We start from the raw sequence: 17,288 nt of genomic DNA, 5'->3' as shown, positions 1-17,288 counted from the left end.
TGAGTGTCTTTTACATTCTTCTCGAATGGCTTTAGTGTTTAGAAACAGGACAATTTTGTTCCACTCAAGAGCAGTCCTTGCGTCCTGCTGACCGCCTTCTGAGGGAATACACAATCTGCTCACAACCACACATATAAGAGAAATAAACATATTTACAATGTTTTACAATTAATAAATTTAAAAGAACCTTACAATAAAATAGTGTTCCTAGTGTGGTCGAGTCTCCTTCTTTGGAGACTTCTAAACTGCACCCCCGACAGGTGGCTGGATGGCCACCTCTTGGGGGTGCTTTGAATGTGATTTTGCTGCTTCTTGGTAGGGGATTGGACTGGATGGCCCATGAGGTCTCTTCCAACTCTATGACTCTATTTAAAGATCTAGATTTAATTTCCAACAGCAGCAACACCTTGGTACCCTCAAGAGCAGTGGTTCTCAACCTTTGGGTCCCCAGATGTTTTGGCCTTCAACTCCCAAAAATCCTAACAGCTGGTAAACTGGCTGGGATTTCTGGAAATTGAAGGCCCAAACACCTGGGGACCCACAGGTTGAGATATTACGGTTAATCCTCCACATTCACCTGAGTTAGGAGTACAAGTCCCTTATAAAAATGAAAACTGAATAAAGAAATGACTATATTTTTGTCTTAAAATAACACCTATCTAGGAATCTCTAGGTCTTCCAGCATGACTCTATGGTCAAGCTCTTCTGGAAGCTGACCACAGAATTGCACTGGAGAGAGTAGACATTTCTAGAGAGGTGTTTTCTCTCGAAATCTCTAGGCCAATGGTTCCCAGCTCATGGGTGCCCAGATGTTTTGGCCTTCAACTCCCAGAAATCCTAACAGCTGGGGAACTGGCTGGGATGTCTGGGAGTTGTAGGCCAAACATCTGGGGTTGAGAAACCACTGCTCTAGGTTCTCTAACATTATCAGAAAAAGTTGACTTTAGAATCACACTGGAGAGATTCCTTGAGAAAATATTTAAATCCATTTTAAAGATTCCACCTGAACATTAGGAAGAACTTTCTGACTGTGAGAGCTGTTCAGCAGTGGAACTCTCTGTCCCAGAGTGTGGTGGAGGCTGATTCTATGGAGTCTTTTAAACAGAGGCTGGATGGCCATATGTCGGGGGTGCTTTAAATATGATTGTCCTGTTTCTTGGCAGGACAGGGAGTTGGACTGGATGGCCCACTAGGTCTCTTCCAACTCTCTGATTCTATGATTCTATTGAGTCTATAAATAATAAAATTTCCAAAAGTCAAAACATGGGATGACTTTAAAAATAGATACGTTTCTGTTCTCAAGAACAGGGTTGAATTCCCGTTGTCTTTTCCTTCTGAGGAAAATATATCTACTATTTTTTAATCGGGTCAGGAGTGACTTGAGAAACTCCATCTACTATATATTCCAGGGAGTCTGGAGAAGTTTTATGTTGGTGTTGCAGTAGTGGAATGGATATTGGGGAACAAACTGAATCTTAGTTCTGATATATACAGATTAAGGCCCCTTCTACACTGCCCTATAAATTCCAGATTATCTGTTTTGAACTGGATTATATGGCAGTGTAGACTCAGATAATTCAGTTCAAAGCAGATAATGTGGATCATCTCCTTTGATAATCTGGATTATATGGCAGTGTAGTTATTATCCCTTGAGAAACAACAGGATGGAGGCTGACAGTGACTCTTAGGGTGCATCTACACTGTAGAATTAATGCAGTTTGACACCACCAAACTATAATAGTTATAGTTTGGTGAGGAACCAGAATTCTTTGGCAGCAAAGCCTAAACCAGTGGTTCGCAATTTGTGGACCCCAGGTGTTTGGGCCTACCACTCCCAGAAATTCCAGCCAGTTTACCAGCTGTTAGGATTTCTGGGAATTGAAGGCCCAAACATCTGGGGAACCACAGGTTGAGAACCCCTGGGGTAAGCACTTCGTGAAAATACAGTTGCCATGATTCCATAGCATTGTGCCATGGAAATTAAAGTGGTAGCAAAATGCATTAATTCTACAGTGTAGCTGCACCCTGCAATGTATTGCTTGTGAGGAACAAAGCATATAGGCTGATATTATAGCTATGCAAATTTCCCCGTACTAAAGAGGAAAGAAAGAAAAAGAGAAGAAAACTCAGTCCAAAACAAAGCATGTGTTGCAGCTTTCTAACAGCTTGTTATCAGTGGTGGTTTCTCCATAAGAATCAGTAGCTCTTATTTAATAGATGAGGAAATGCATTTATGAATCTGCCTTAATTCATTAACTATCAGGACAATCCAGTGGCTAATGGGTCATTCAGAGGCACAGCAGGGCTGCCCTAGCACTCTACAAATCAAATCAGCATCCCAGCGGAGGTGTATTTCCCTATGAGTGGTGCATTTAATTTGTAGCAGTGATTTTGCTGGGCAAAGTGTGTTCCATAAAAACAACACATGCTTATTTCTGGTGGTTGAAGGCAGACCACCAGCACAAATTGGAACTTGAATTGGCATATATTTTGTCATTGCAACCACACCTCAAAATCTAAGCTGAAGTCATGGTTAACAGGTGTCAGTTTGAGATCATGCGTTGGTAGAAAGACATTAAGAGTCAAAGTTTTGTTTTTGAGAAAAAGTATCAAAATACAACTTAATGAATGGCCTATAAACTCTAAAACTCTAAAAGCGATGTAAAGAATAGATTAATACTATTTAAACCTATTGTGACCAGGAGCCAAAAAAACTCTGGACCGAAACATTGAAGGATCAATCCAAGATGTTTGCAAAGAAAGGTTTCAGCACCTTGGAGAGATTACCTCAAGTTTGGGTTAAAGCCCATAGTGAATTTACAATCCCATCGCTATGAAAGCAGTAACCTGCTCTTTTGAACTTTATAATGGCATTGTACTTGTCAATCTTATGCTTTCCAGTAAGTTCACCTGGTTCACAAATCAATATTCCTTTCCTCATGAATATGTATCCAAAATGGAGATTGGTCCAAGAGCCTTTAGTGGAGATTCTAAAAAGGAAAAAAAATTCCCATGTGAGTTTATATTGTATCTCAGTCTTGCAAATATAATTAAATTAAAAATTAAAAAGAATGTATTGTCGAATGCTTTCATGGCTGGAATCACTGGGTTGTTGTGAGTTTTCCAGGCTGTGTGGCCATGTTCCACAAGCATTCTCTCCTGACGTTTCGCCTGCATCTATGGCAGGCATCCTCAGAGGTTGTGAGGTCTGTTGGCTTCTGGAACATAGCCATACAGTCCAGTGTGTCTATGGCATTGAATGTTTGCCATGTATATGTACATTGTAATCTGCCCTGAGTCCCCTGTGGGGTGAAAAGGGTGGACTATAAATAAATAAATAAATCAATAAATAATAGTGCATCACCACATTACTGAGAGCTCACTGTATGTATGAGAGTTCGGTTTTGGGACTCTACATGGATACAAAAAGCATGGATGATTATTCCCCATATTATTAAATGGCAGCGAGATGAATGCACATTGTGAGATGAACCTCACAACCTTTGAGGATGCCTGTCATAGATGTGGGTGAAACGTCAGGAGAGAATGCTTCTGGAACATGGCTAGACAGCCCGGAAAACTCACAGCAACCCAGTGATTCCAACCATGAAAGCCTTCAACAACACATTGAATGCACATTCTTCATTCAGTGTGCCCATGTTCACATCACATTGTTAATATGAGGTGTCATGATCCACAGTTGGTGGAATCGAGGATCTAGACCCCATGGATTCAGAGGGTCCAGTGTACAAATTCCAAGATTGTACAGGATGTTGCTGTTAGTAGTTAAAGTGGAATCACCGCGCTATGATTATGCAGTGTGAAACAGCCCCTTCAGAAATTCTGTTTTCAGTGCACATGAAATGTTGATGTCGAACTCTGGCAATTTTGCTTTGGGTGTCTAGTTCTCATTGCTATTTTCTTTTCTGTGAAATGGACCTTATGTTTTGCAGTTAAAATACTAAACTTGGCCTCCCTCCCTTCTCAGGAAAAAAACCCCAATCCCAAGCAAATTAGGCCACCTGGATAAGACAAATGAAAAATCTAAATGACAGCCTGTATTTGTGGCGAGGAAGTTCTAAACTTTGTTCTAATTTCAAGGAGCACAAGCTCTGTTATTAGATTATGCAGGGGGCAGCTTGAACGTCAGCTTTAATTTGAGCATCTGTCGGCGGCATTCAAGGGAACTGGAATGCATCAAAACGTTGGCCCACGCTGGCAGGCAAAACAGTAGGCTGAAATTTCAGACTATCTAGAAACCACACCCTAAGAAACACTCCCTCTCTCCTCAAAAAGTCCCTGCATTTTGAAAGAATGCCAGTTTTTTGCTCTGACTGAACATGCATCCTCCCCCCCCCCCCCCCCCCGCCTTTAGCCAATTGAGAGTCAAAATTAAACATGCCTCCCCTTTTCCTTTATTTTGGTTCGTGTCACTAGTGCTGTGGCACGTCTCACTTTAATAGCTTTCCGAATGTATGTTTTTCCTTTTGAGGTGCCTTCTGCCATGAAAGCATCTAATGCATGTTGACAGTGAAAAAAAGTCCTTTTTAAATTGAAACATGTCCCTTTTCTCATATTTTCCTATTGTGTCATGCATATCCCCGGGGCAATCTTGAAACACATTAATGGAAGCATTGGGCAGAAACGTTTGAGTTGTCTATAACTTCAAATATCCAGACCTCATTTTTGAATCAATAGGCATGCAAATCAAATGGCAAAAGGACAGTAAATAAATAGATGATCACTTCATCATTTGCTTCATAATTGCCTGTATATCTTGTTAGCCAGTTGATAGGTACATTTTATTACCAAAACGTATTGTTATTACCACGTTTTCAACTGTTTGAAATACTGAGGACTATACGGTAACTTGTTATTGTGTGTCTTCAAGTCATTTCTGACATGTGGCAACCATTAAACGAAGCTATCAGTGGGGTTTCTTGGTAAGATTTATTCTAAGATGGAAAAAGCGTAACTTGTCTGAAGTCACCCAGGGTCCTTCCACACAGCCCAGAATATAAAAGTAGAAAATCCCAAGTTATCTGAGTGTGGACTCAGATAACCCACTTCAAAGCAGATATTGTGGGATTTTCTGCCTTGATATTCTGGGATGTAGAGCTGTGTGGAAGGGCCCCCAGTCGATTTCAGTGACTGCATTGTGACTCGAATCCTGTTCTTGAGAGTTTTAGTCCAACATTCAAATGATGATACCATGCTGGCTCACATGTGAGAATTTACAATGTAATAAATCACATGTTTCTGAAAAGAAAATGACATATTTTTCATTCACAATTCAAATAAATAACAGAAACAAATAATAATAATAATAATAATAATAATAATAATAATAATAATAATAATTGTCGAAGGCTTTCATGGCCGGAATCACTGGGTTGTTGTAGGTTTTTCCGGGCTATATAGCCATCTTCTAGAGGCATTTTCTCCTGACGTTTCGCCTGCATCTATGGCAAGCATCCTCAGAAGTAGTGAGGTCTGTTGGAAGTAGGAAAATGGGTTTATATATCTGTGGAATGACCAGGGTGGGACAAAAGACTTTTGTCTGCTGCAGCTAGGTGTGAATGTTTCAACTGACCACCTTGATTAGCATTTAATGGCTTGGAAGTACCTGGGGGGAATCTTTTGTTGAGAGTGATTTGTTTACTCTCTGTTGTTTTGCTGTTGTAATTTTAGAGTTTTTTTAATACTGGCAGCCAGATTCTGTTCATTTTCATGGTTTCTTCCTTTCTGTTGAAATTGTCCACATGCTTGTGGATTTCAATGGCTTCTCGGTGTAGTCTGACATGGTGGTTGTGAGAGTGGTCCAGCATTTCTGTGTTCTCAAATAATATGCTGTGTCCAGGTTGGTTCATCAGGTGCCCATGGATGTAGCAAAACAAGGCAATTTTATTTTTTGTAGACATGCACCGCTTACTTGTTTATTCCCCCTTATACATATTGTGTGGTTTTGCATTCTGCTCTGAAATGTACCGATGGAATCAAATTCTCTCAAGAGCTTTCTCTGCAGTCCGCACGACACGGTTGTGATTATTCTCCATGCTATGCAGACAGTGCATTGCCTTTCTTAGTTCTGAAACAGTCCCTTTCTTTTCACCCTGTAAATATTCCCACTCCTTGCATGATTATACCCTTTGAATATTTATTGGTTTCTGACATTCCCATACCACACTCTTCTTAGAAAGCCAGCCTGTGCTGCTTTTATCTTACTTGTAACAAAAACCTCTCCTGCCCTTTAATAATTCCACTGGCAGTGCCTTTAAGTCCTGCCAGCACCCCTGTGTCGTGTTGCTCAGGCCTTAATTTATTTCACTGTTATGTGGTAGGTGGTCTTTTTGCTTCTAACATCAGTACTAATTATTTAGACATTGGAAATACTTTTGGCAATCGGATTTAATAGTTTCACTATTTAGAAAACTTCATAGCAAGATGAAAAACAGTGCTTATGTATCACTGTTATAAGATACCACAACAGCCACTAATAAAGAGTTTTCCATCCTGGCTTATGCCAGATTAACTAATGTCTTCCATAGCTTTGAAGGCCATACATATAATTTAAGTTCTGGACAAGATCTCTTGCTTTCTTTTGAAGGTCTTTTTCTAAACTCTCAAGATGAGACATTAAGGTCCCCTAGCATCATTTTGTTCAGATGCCACACAGAACTTAACTGTAATGTAGGCAGTCTATGACACTGCAAGATGAAAAGTTGTAAAGAACAAATAGTTCCCTTTAGACTTCTGCATTTCAGCTCAACCTCTATCTGTTTCTGCTGGCCACCTCCCCCTCTCCGGTATCTGTTTTCACATGCCCCCTGAAAATGGGTGGGTAGTTGGATAGCCATTTTTGGCCCATAGCCGAAAAATATGGCTAGATCCGGCCCATTGGCAGCAATGGGGAACTTACAAGGCTCTCCTTTCTGTTCCTGGGACTGTTTCCCCTTTTAATCTTCAAGGGAGCCTGGGTTTCAGCAATGAGGTTATAAGGAAGCACCCTATCCAGCCCATTATTGGGGGAGGGGGGGACGGACACGGATGGACGGACTTCCTAGGACTCCATTCCCGTCATTTTAGGCACTGTTTGTCCTTCATGAAGGCCTGGATTAAAAGCATCTGAGTTAAGATACCACTCCTTCTGTGATCTTTTCCCTTCTGTCTGTAGAGGAGACGAGATTTAATGCTTTGTTAAAGCTGTTTCTTTCTACTCTAGAGGAGACAGGTGCTGTGCTCTCTCCCTATATGCAGCTTTCCAAGGCATTTTAAGGAAGCTTCCCACTTTCTAGGGAAGAAAGAACAACCAACTTGGACGCTATCTCTCTGGGCTTCCTTTAAAAAGCCTTCTTTTTTCTCTTGATTTGCACTGCAGGGCCTGTCTGGAGTGGTGCATTTTTTCACCTCACATTTTTCTGCTCTGGGTTTAATACTTCCTTAAAGCTGTTTCTATTTTCTACTCTAGAGGAGAGGTAACTAGATGTTAGTAGTTTTCTGAGAATGAGACTTTTTTTGTTTGTTGGGATTACTATAATTAATAATTATTATAATCTTTTATAAGTATGTTCTGAAGGAGAGGAGGGAAAGAGAAAAAGAAGCTAAAAGGGTGGCTCTCCAAGCCCCCAAGTGTATTCACGCACCCCACCCATCCTGCATGTTCCCAACTCCCAGTCAGTCCCACAATTTAAAAGAATCTAGAAAATAAAGGAAATTCAAAAAGAGGGGACAAGCCAAGGGAAGCCTTTAAGCCAAACTATGTCACAGCATTCTTCTATCCCAATTGGCCAACAAACAGGGCTCCCAGGTCCCAAAAAGTGGAGGAGGAGCCGTCATCGGCTGCCACATGGTCCCATTACAGTCATCAATCTGTGACAGTTGGGCCCTTGCTGAAGAAGCTCGATTGGTCAAAGGAAAACAGCTAAAACAGATCCTCACACAAGCCTAGTTGAGATCATACATCGAAATGCATTCATTTTACAGTGCAGATGGACCCTTAGTCCTAGAAGTGCCTCATATAGCCGGGCATAAGGCCTATTTAACACAAGGGGATTGAGGTCTTCTTAGATATGCCTATGATTGCATTGTGAATTAAAGATGTATTCAGTCCAAGTCACAATTTATAGCTGAATTCATCCTATTTCTTATGATCTGCCATTATTTTGTCGTTATCCTCCTGCCAGACATTTTAAGAAATGACTGCCCATTCAACACTTAACACTGAAAAGTAATGTGGTTATTATTATTACACTGGCTCTAGACCCAAATGGCCACTTTAGAAAGTGTTCTGTATATTTTCATCACACCAGAAGGCACACGGTTTCACCCCTCTCTCTCTGCTGCGAGACAACCATCCTAACCATCTTGTGGAATATGGACTGAGAAAAGCACAGCCTTGTTAGCTAAGAAAATAAGCATATCCACCACCAATGGCCTGAGAAGCTGTACTTAACTACTGACCATACTTCCTTGTGGTAGTATGGTTTGTGGGTTATTTCTGGGTCTAAATACATGGTGCACATGTATGTAGGCGAGCCTCATCCCAGTTTTTCTGCTTTTGAAGAAATACAATTTTAGAAAGGGGACATTTGGGACAGAGAGGCTATTGTTTAACTTTTCCCTGCCTGCTCCTTCTCTATCAAAAATAATAGATACAGCCTAACTATTGCCCCCTGATAGGCTGTTCTTTCCAACTTCATATTTGTACTGATCATAGAATTGGAAGAAGCCACAAAGGTCATCCAGTCCAACCCCTTGCCATGCAGGAACACACAACCAAAGCACCCCTTTATAGATGAAGTAAAGATAAGCGTTTAGTGCTTGAAATCCTTTATCACTATGTTATAGAACTTTAGGCATACTTAGTTGTTGAAACTGTTTCACAATTGTAAAGCTGTCTTGACAGGACACCATCTAGATCAGGGGTGTCAAACTCATTTCACCAAGGGCCACATCAGCCTTATGGTTGCCTTCAAAGGGGCATTTGTAATTGCAAGACTGTGTAAATGTAACTGACTAGGGACAGTTCTATACAGCACTAAATTGCATGCTTTAGTAAAGGTAAAGGTTTTCCCCTGACATTAAGTCCAGTCGTGTCTGACTCTGGGGGTTGGTGCTCATCTCCATTTCTAAGCCAAAGAGCCGGCATTGTCCGTAGATACCTCCAAGGTCATGTGGCCAGCATGACTGTATGGAGCACTGTTACCTTCCCACTGGAACAGTACCTATTGATCTACTCACATTTGCATGTTTTAGAACTTCTAGGTTGGCAGAAGCTGGGGCTGACAGCAGGAGCTCACACCGCTCCCCAGATTCGAACCTGCGACCTTTTGGTTAACAAGTTCAGCAGCTCAGCACATTAATCCACTGTGCCGCCAGTGTGCTTTAGTCTGGGGCAAAAAACCCATGACCTAAGATGTCCAGATACAGACCTGTTGATCCTGATATCTCTGCCTCCATCTTCCCCACTTGCTGCTTGGGGACTACAGGATTTTGCAGCTCCCAAGATGGCTGTCACAATACTTCTGCTGGAAATGTTGTTGGTTTTTGGTTTTTTGTTTTTTTTAGAAAAAAACACTTAAGTTGCGAACTTGCGATGATGCGAATCCTTATATAAATTCAGTTCCTGGGTTTTATAGGCTGTAGGGCCATCTGTGCAGACAGGGTGTTGTTCCTGGGTTTTAGATGTCTGTTCCTGATTGCTTTTATTGTGAAAAGATGTACAACATTGACTAGGGGGCCACAACTTTGTCCTGGTCAGAAAAAAATATGCCCTCCACATGTTTCATGAAGTTTCTGGCATGCAAACAAAGTTTTTGCCTTCTACTCAACTGTCACCTTCTTTGTAGGAACTGACCAATCAGGAACAGTTTGTAGGAACAGACCAATCATGATTTCCGAGTGTAGGGACATACAGACATTCGAAGATGCAGACTTTCGGCTCAGGACTGGGATATTGCCAAACCTAAAAATCTAGCATTTTTTGCCGTTTGTAGCTATTGCTTCTGCATTTACAGGAGTTGATGTTTGGCCATCCTCCTGTCTGCTGCAGGAGCTCCTGGGATACAGGTCATGTCTGGATGGGCCCTAGATAGTGTCCTGATGTGCAACAGTCCCATTCTGAATCTGTCACTTAGTTAGGCTCCTTATGTGGCAATGCAACACAGTAGTCAGTTCTTTATTGAATACTGATGTTATGGAACTGCCCAATTCTAATTCCCACAGATGTGAGTATTTTTTTTCAGACATATGTCACGAATAGGATTCTAGCCATTGTTTTTAAAGTGATTATTTCTTGATTTTAACACCCTTTTTGTAAGCTTGTTATTTGCCCCATTGCCTTAGGGCTAATGCACAAGATATATGGCTGAATCAAGACCTTTTTATATTAGAAAAGGTACTAGAGTTCCAATTTAGTTTTCTACTTTTGTTTATGTTTTGTATGACAACATAAGTTTTGTAGAACTCTTATAAGGAAGAGCTAGGCAGGACTCTAAGCACGGGGATAGTGGTGTTTGTCTTATAAAGCAAGAACAAAATCTTGCGCCACTTTGAAGATTAACAAGTTTAAGTTGGCATTAGCATGTGAACTCCAGCCCATTTCATCTGAAGTCCAGAAAAGCTTGTGCCAAGTAAAACTTCTGAGTCTTTAAGATGCCATAACTGTCATAGCAATTTCAGTAAGGGCTGGAATTGACTCCAAAAAGAATCGACAGGAATAATTCTGCAGAAGCTCAACATTCAAAAAGCATTTAACTTCAGAGGCACAATTAAGTTGTGAGCTTATTCATTCAGAGCTGATCTTTCTCGTTTGTTTCCTACTCATCTTTGATGTTTTTATTAACTATTGTGTCAATGTAGCCTTTCCATGTCATTTTTTGTTCTTACTGCTACTTCATTTGAATGTGCCCTCATGTGGTGAAGTCTGGAAATATCATTGCAATAGTTTTCTCGGATGTTTTCAAATTGCTATTTTCCGCACAACAATGATTTGGATTAGAGATTTTTAAATAAAGTTCTGGCTTATGAAACTTTCTGATTTGATGGTTTTTTGTCCCTATTTCTGATCACTAAGGCCCCATCCACAAAGGTGTATAAAATCTCACATTATCTGCTTTGAACTGGAATATATGGCAGTGTGGACTCAGGTAACCTAGTTCAAAGCAGATATTATGGATTATATGCTTTGATATTCTGGGGTATAAGGCTGTGTGGAAGGGTCCTAAGTGTATTTTAGCATTGAAAACTTCCTCCTTCTTGCTGGCTAGGATTGGTTCCTTAAGGTTTCCAGGTCTCTTCACTTGATTTGACGTCAAAGTTATAATAAGCAGGATTCTCATTTGTTTGATACAAGTATAGTGGTACTGTTAATAATAATAATAATAATAATAATAATAATAATAATAATAATACAGAACTGCAAAGTCTCTGGCATAAACCAGTACAGGTGGTCCCAGTGTTCATCGGCACACTGGGTGCCGTGCCAAAAGATCTCAGCCAGCATTTGGAAACAATAAACATTGACAAAATCACAATCTGTCAATTGCAAAAGGCCACCTTACTTGGATCTGCGCACATCGTTCGAAAATACATCACACAGTCCTAGATGCTTGGGAAGTGTTCGTCTTGTGATTTTGTGATACGAAATGCAGCATTTATATCTTGTTTGACATACTGTGTTTTTGTGTCAGTAAAATAATAATAATAATAATAATAATAATAATAATAATAATATCTTTATTTATATCCCGCTTTTCTCCCTTGCAGGACCCAAAGCGGCTTACAGCATATTAAAATAATGTAAACAACAATCTAAATAGATCAATAAGCATAAAACATCATAAAATAAGCAGTTTAAAACAACAATAATATATATTCACATTCTTGTGGCATCCTGTCGGATTATATTGCACTTTGTTCCAATCCATAACATTATGGTGTTTCTTATCACTCCAGCTTAGTTTCCTTCACTAAAGGCCTTGTTTAAACAGGAAATTTTTAATTGGTTCTTGAAAGAAGAAAGGGAAGGAGATGTTTTAATTTCTTTTGGGAGTGTGTTCCACAGGATCAGGGTGGCCACAGAAAATGCGATGGTGGTGGAAGTGAGAGTAGGGCCTCATCAAAAGATCTTAAAGAGCAGGCCAGTGGGTATGAGGAGATGTGGCTAGATAAGTAAGTTGGACCTGAACCATTTAGGGCTTTAAAGGTCAAAATGAGCACCTTGAATTGGCAGGTGATGTAGCAGAGGAGTTGTCCGCTCTCTGGGTCCAGCACCTGTTAAGAAACCTGGCTACACCTCTTCGAATGAATTGAAGTTTCCGGGCACTCTTCAGGAGCAGCCCCATATAGAGTCCATTACAATAATCTAAGTGGGATGTAACTAAGGCATGGACCACCATAGCTAAGTCTATATGTACATGAATGTCTACATCTCAAGCCATGTTCTTCACAAAACTACTTCTGTCTTTCTGTCACATCCTAGCAGACATTTTTGTCTCTGGCCCCATCTACACTGCCATATAATGCTGTTTCGTAATGCAGTTCAACTGCAACTGTTTTATATGAGTCTACACTGTCATATAATGCACTTGAACTGAATTATATGGCAGTGTAGATGAGGCCTGTGAGAAGTTGAACTGAAAACCTCTATTCTCTGACAGGTTGAAATGCTTGTGAGCATTTCCTGTCATCTGAGTCAGCCAGGGTTGGCCCTGTGAAATGTATAATTCTCGAAGTATCTTACTGATCAGAATTTTATTTTATGCATGTCTGTGCAAGGTCTTATATTGGATCCAAAGGAGAAGGAAAGTCCCTTTCTCCCATCTTTTTGATGTTTCAGACATAGCAATTAGCTTGGCAAAGTATCTGTAACATCAGTGCAGACATAAGGAGACATAATAATTACCGCACATTGGTTTGAATATATTTTGCATGCACGTAGTTGATTGCTAAGCCATTATCAGTAGACATCTGGAACAACTGCACTGATTAAAGTGTGTTTGTGCTGATGTAAACACTAAGACATTCTGGTCCCTTAATGCCGTATATTCTTATTCATTTTTAAACAGTTTGTAGGGAGATGTTATTTTACTCATAAATAAAGGAATGTTTTTGCATAGATTTATGGTCTATTTAGGGCTAATGCAAACACTTAGGCATTCGTTAGGCCAAATTGTTAGGCAGCTGCAAATCACATTGCAGTACCCCTGACATTGCAATGTGAAAAATTACTCTCTGGTGGGCAATGACTTGGAATGACACTGTGTTGTAGGTAATTTACAATGGCAGGTGGGTTGGAAATGCTCACTGCCGATTGCTGGGTTGTAGCCTACCAGGAGCCCCAGATAAACCTAGAGAGAACAGCATCAGTGTCAAGGGGAGACATGATTAACTTCTGAAGCCAGGTCTTTCAGGTGGGGAAAGATGCAATCAGGTATCCTGCAGTGAGTATTCTGCATGGTTCTTTGCAATATATGGGGTGGGGGTGGGATTATGAATTGTAATGGAAAAGGAAACACCAAACCATGGTCAGATTGAATTCCGACATGGTAGCAACATCCCAGTATTAACCAAAATCTAGAGTAAGAATGGAAACCATGTAGCCCTCCAGATGTTGTTGGACTGCACTTCCCATCAGCTCTACCCAGCATAGTCAACGATGTGGGATGTTGGGGAATTGTAGACCAACCATATCTGGACAGCCTTAAGTCCACCCAGCTTTATCTAGAATCATGACATAATCTTGCAAAAACACAACATTTCATCTCAGAGTTTAAAAAGTTACTTTTTCGCCTCCATACAGTGAGTCATGACAGTTAAATTGGTGTCAGGCTGCATTAATTCTTCAGTATCGATGAACCTTAAGGCAGAAAATGCTATGTGCAATATGGTAGGTAACATTGTGGTAGGTAATGTTGTGATACTTGCAGATCTCATGGCTGTATTAGTCTAAGGAAAACTGAACTACCACAAGTAACTTACTGTAGGGAATTCAACAACTGAAGATGGGAAATCTGAGAACCTTCTGTCCTGTGGTGGAAGCTCTCTTTTCCTGTCTGGCATTGGTCACCACTTTGCATTCAATTGGAAACAAATAATATCAAGCAAAACTATACTGTGATCTCTCGAAATAACCTCCTTCAATTCACTCTCTACATCAGTGGTTCTCAACCTGTGGGTCCCCAGATGTTTTGGCCTTCAACTCCCAGAAATCCTAACAGCTGGTAAGCTGGCTGGGATTTCTGGGAGTTGTCGGCCAAAACACCTGGGGACCCACAGGTTGAGAACCACTGATCTAGACTCACTCAGTTATTGCTCCTATTATTTATTATTTACTATTCATTTACAATACTTGTATACCACCTTTCTCAGCCTTATCGGTGACTCAAGGCGGTTTGTGTTGTCCAACATTTTTAGAGGACACCAAATTGGCCAGAAGTCCTCAGTGAAAGGTTGTACATAGTATAAAGAAATCTCATCATTAAGGAGGAGAATATTCTCAAGATCTAGCTGTTATTATGCCTCATTTTATATTATTCCAATGTGGTGGCACATTGAAGATTGAAGAGAATGCTTTACAAGCTGCAGGGCAGACCACCCTACAAGATTTATAAGCAAAGAGGGACGTCATCATTCTCCCTCTAGTTTAAGGCCATTACTGTGTATTCCACATTGATTCTCTCTTGAGGCTTTTGAAAACAAAATGGAAGTGGAGGTTAGCTCGAATGGCCAAAAGCCATGATATGAAGGCTTGCCAGATTTTCCGGGGGGAAAGTCCTAAGGCGTTTAAGGCTTGGGGTATATCTCCTCCACTGAAAAGCACCTACAGAATTCAGGTTGAATTTTGAAATGACTGATATATGTAACTTCATCTGGCTACATGTTTTCCCATTGCCTAAGCCAATAACATCCGCTGCTATGGGAAATGAGGTAAGTGACAAGATTACTGTCCTTATAAAAGGGCAACAGGAAACCTTTAACATTCCCTGTGTTGCTATTTCCCTGTTGCCCCTCAGTAGTAACATTGTGGAGGGAGAGGAGAACTGGTTTGAGGTAGAGCTAGGGGAGACCCAGAAATGAATGCAAGCTGGAGTTTTCTGGACACTTTTCAAGTGGTTCTTATATACATTGACTCTTTAATACATCCATTCTGCCTAATGCAGAATTTTTCTTAATTCAAAAGCTTTATTTCATAACATATACTGAGATACATGATACAGTAGAGCCTCACTTATCCAACCTTCGCTTATCTGACATTCCATCTTATCCGACGCTCTTATCCGATGCCTCTCTCTTCCTCCAGCATTTCCCATTCAATTAAAGGAGCGCTCTCCAACTCTCTCTCCATTTCCAATAAGTGAAAAAGGCAAGAGGAGGAAGAGGAGGAGGGAGGGAGGGAGGAGAGGGGGCGGGAAGAGGCAGGACCAGAAGCGGAAGCATCCTCCCTTCTTCCCTTTGTGATTTCCACGCTCCTCTTCTGCATCCGGGCACTTCCTGCTGGGCCACTCTAGCCCCAAGGTGTTGCCTTAGCTTCACCCTTTGAGTCCGTGTTCTTAGTATTCTAGGTGTCTCTAGCACTGCGTTGGACCGGTAACAATAGGAGACTCCGTATTATCCAACATTTTTGTTTATCGGACGTTCTGCTGGCCTGTTTATGTCAGATAAGTGAGACTTTACTGTACTTGATATTTATTTATAGAGAGCCAGTGTGGGTTTTGGAATACTTCATTATATGTACATAAGGAGGTATCTTGAAGATGGGACCCAAATCTAAATATGAAACTCATTTATATTTCATATACAACTTATACACATAGCTTGAAGGTAATTTTGTACAAATGCTTTCCAAATGTTGTGAATGAAACAATGTATGTGTACAATGAGCAATCTGAAAGCAAAAGTGTCAGTATTTCAACCATCCATATGGACAGCTTTAGATTCTGAAGTATTTTTGGATTTTGGAATTCGAGATAAGGGATGATCTGTATTACATATGATATATATAATATTTATATATATTTGTATTCACTTGGTAACTTTGACTATTCCTTTTCTTTGACTGCCTAAGAAAGGGTTTCTCAACCAGAGTTCTGTGATTGCAAGTGAAAAAAATCATTTTTAAGCTTTATATGCAATACTTTTTAGTCACTAAACCAAAGAGAAAGATGATAAACTTGAAAATTATTTGGTGCTGGTATAAACCACATTTCTGAATGCTCAACTGAAATATTTCACATCTGCACTGACAACTTAAGTCAGTTTCAAACTGGTATTGAAGAAAGTGATTTCGCTGTGCAGATGATTATATAGGAAATCCTGGAACCAGTTTGAGGCCTGGATAGTGATGATACAAACCACAGAGCACTGAGCATTAAGGGCTTTCTTAATGTGGGAACACTTCTGTGGGAGATTATTGTCTAGCCACTGATGTTTGAAGTAAGTCTCATACTGCATTAAATGGTCAGTGTAGATGCAGCCAGTGTCATCATTTTGTCTTCCCACTGTAACTATATTCCTTTTGGGACAAAGGATCAAAGGATGTGCCAAATTTCTGTAAAATCACTGGGACAAGGAAGCTCTGCACAGTGAGAATACAAGTATGCCCAAGGCCCACAGAATGAACAAAACTGTGAATGTCTGTTGCTGGAAAGAGGCAGGCTTGATGTAAGAGGGTAGGCAAAATGTTGCATGAATACATTTGTTGTAGTTGTAGTTGCTGTTGATGTTGTTCCTATACAGGTTTGCTGCCATTATTTTTAGAACTGCTTTCACCATCCTGAGTCTGTCTACATATTTTGGATTTCACTTCCCATCATCCCCAGCTAGCATGATCCACAGTTAGGGATGCCAGGATCTGTAGTTCAAAACAGCTAAGAGACATTAAAATGGGAGGCAAATCAAACATAAATTGGTTGTTTTAGATAATGTCTCATTTGTTGTGATAGGTGCCATTAGACATATCAGTTGTGTCAGAGAAAAGATGACATGTATCATCTGCAGCTTTGTAAATGTTGTTATTAAACTTGGTTTAATCAGCTTTTGAAATGCAATTTGTTCTGCATTTCAAAAGCCGATTAAATATTGTAGCCTTCAGTATCTTTTGCAGGCAAGCCGCAGTTTCTTCTTCTCTGTGCCGAACTATAAAATGGACATAGCTGGTATACCTTATAAATCCCTTTACTAAAGCCAAGACAAAGATTATAAACTTGCAAAGTATTTGGTGCATTAAAGATCTATAGAAATACTTTCATGCTTGAGAGCATCTGTGACCATATTAAAAACATCTGATT

General features: G+C 40.3%; 1 protein-coding gene across 1 annotated transcript in view; it reads left to right on the top strand.

Annotated features, from left to right (window-relative positions):
• APCDD1L (APC down-regulated 1 like) overlaps positions 1–17,288 on the top strand; it is a 51,746-nt gene that overhangs the window by 18,940 nt on the left and 15,518 nt on the right. The gene's annotated exons all lie outside the window — the stretch shown is intronic.

This window comes from Anolis sagrei, chromosome 4, assembly GCF_037176765.1.
Source record: "Anolis sagrei isolate rAnoSag1 chromosome 4, rAnoSag1.mat, whole genome shotgun sequence".
In the NCBI taxonomy this organism is placed as follows: Eukaryota; Metazoa; Chordata; class Lepidosauria; order Squamata; family Dactyloidae; genus Anolis; species Anolis sagrei.
The sequence above is the reverse complement of the archived record's forward strand: the minus strand, read 5'-3'. Positions and strand labels throughout refer to the sequence as shown.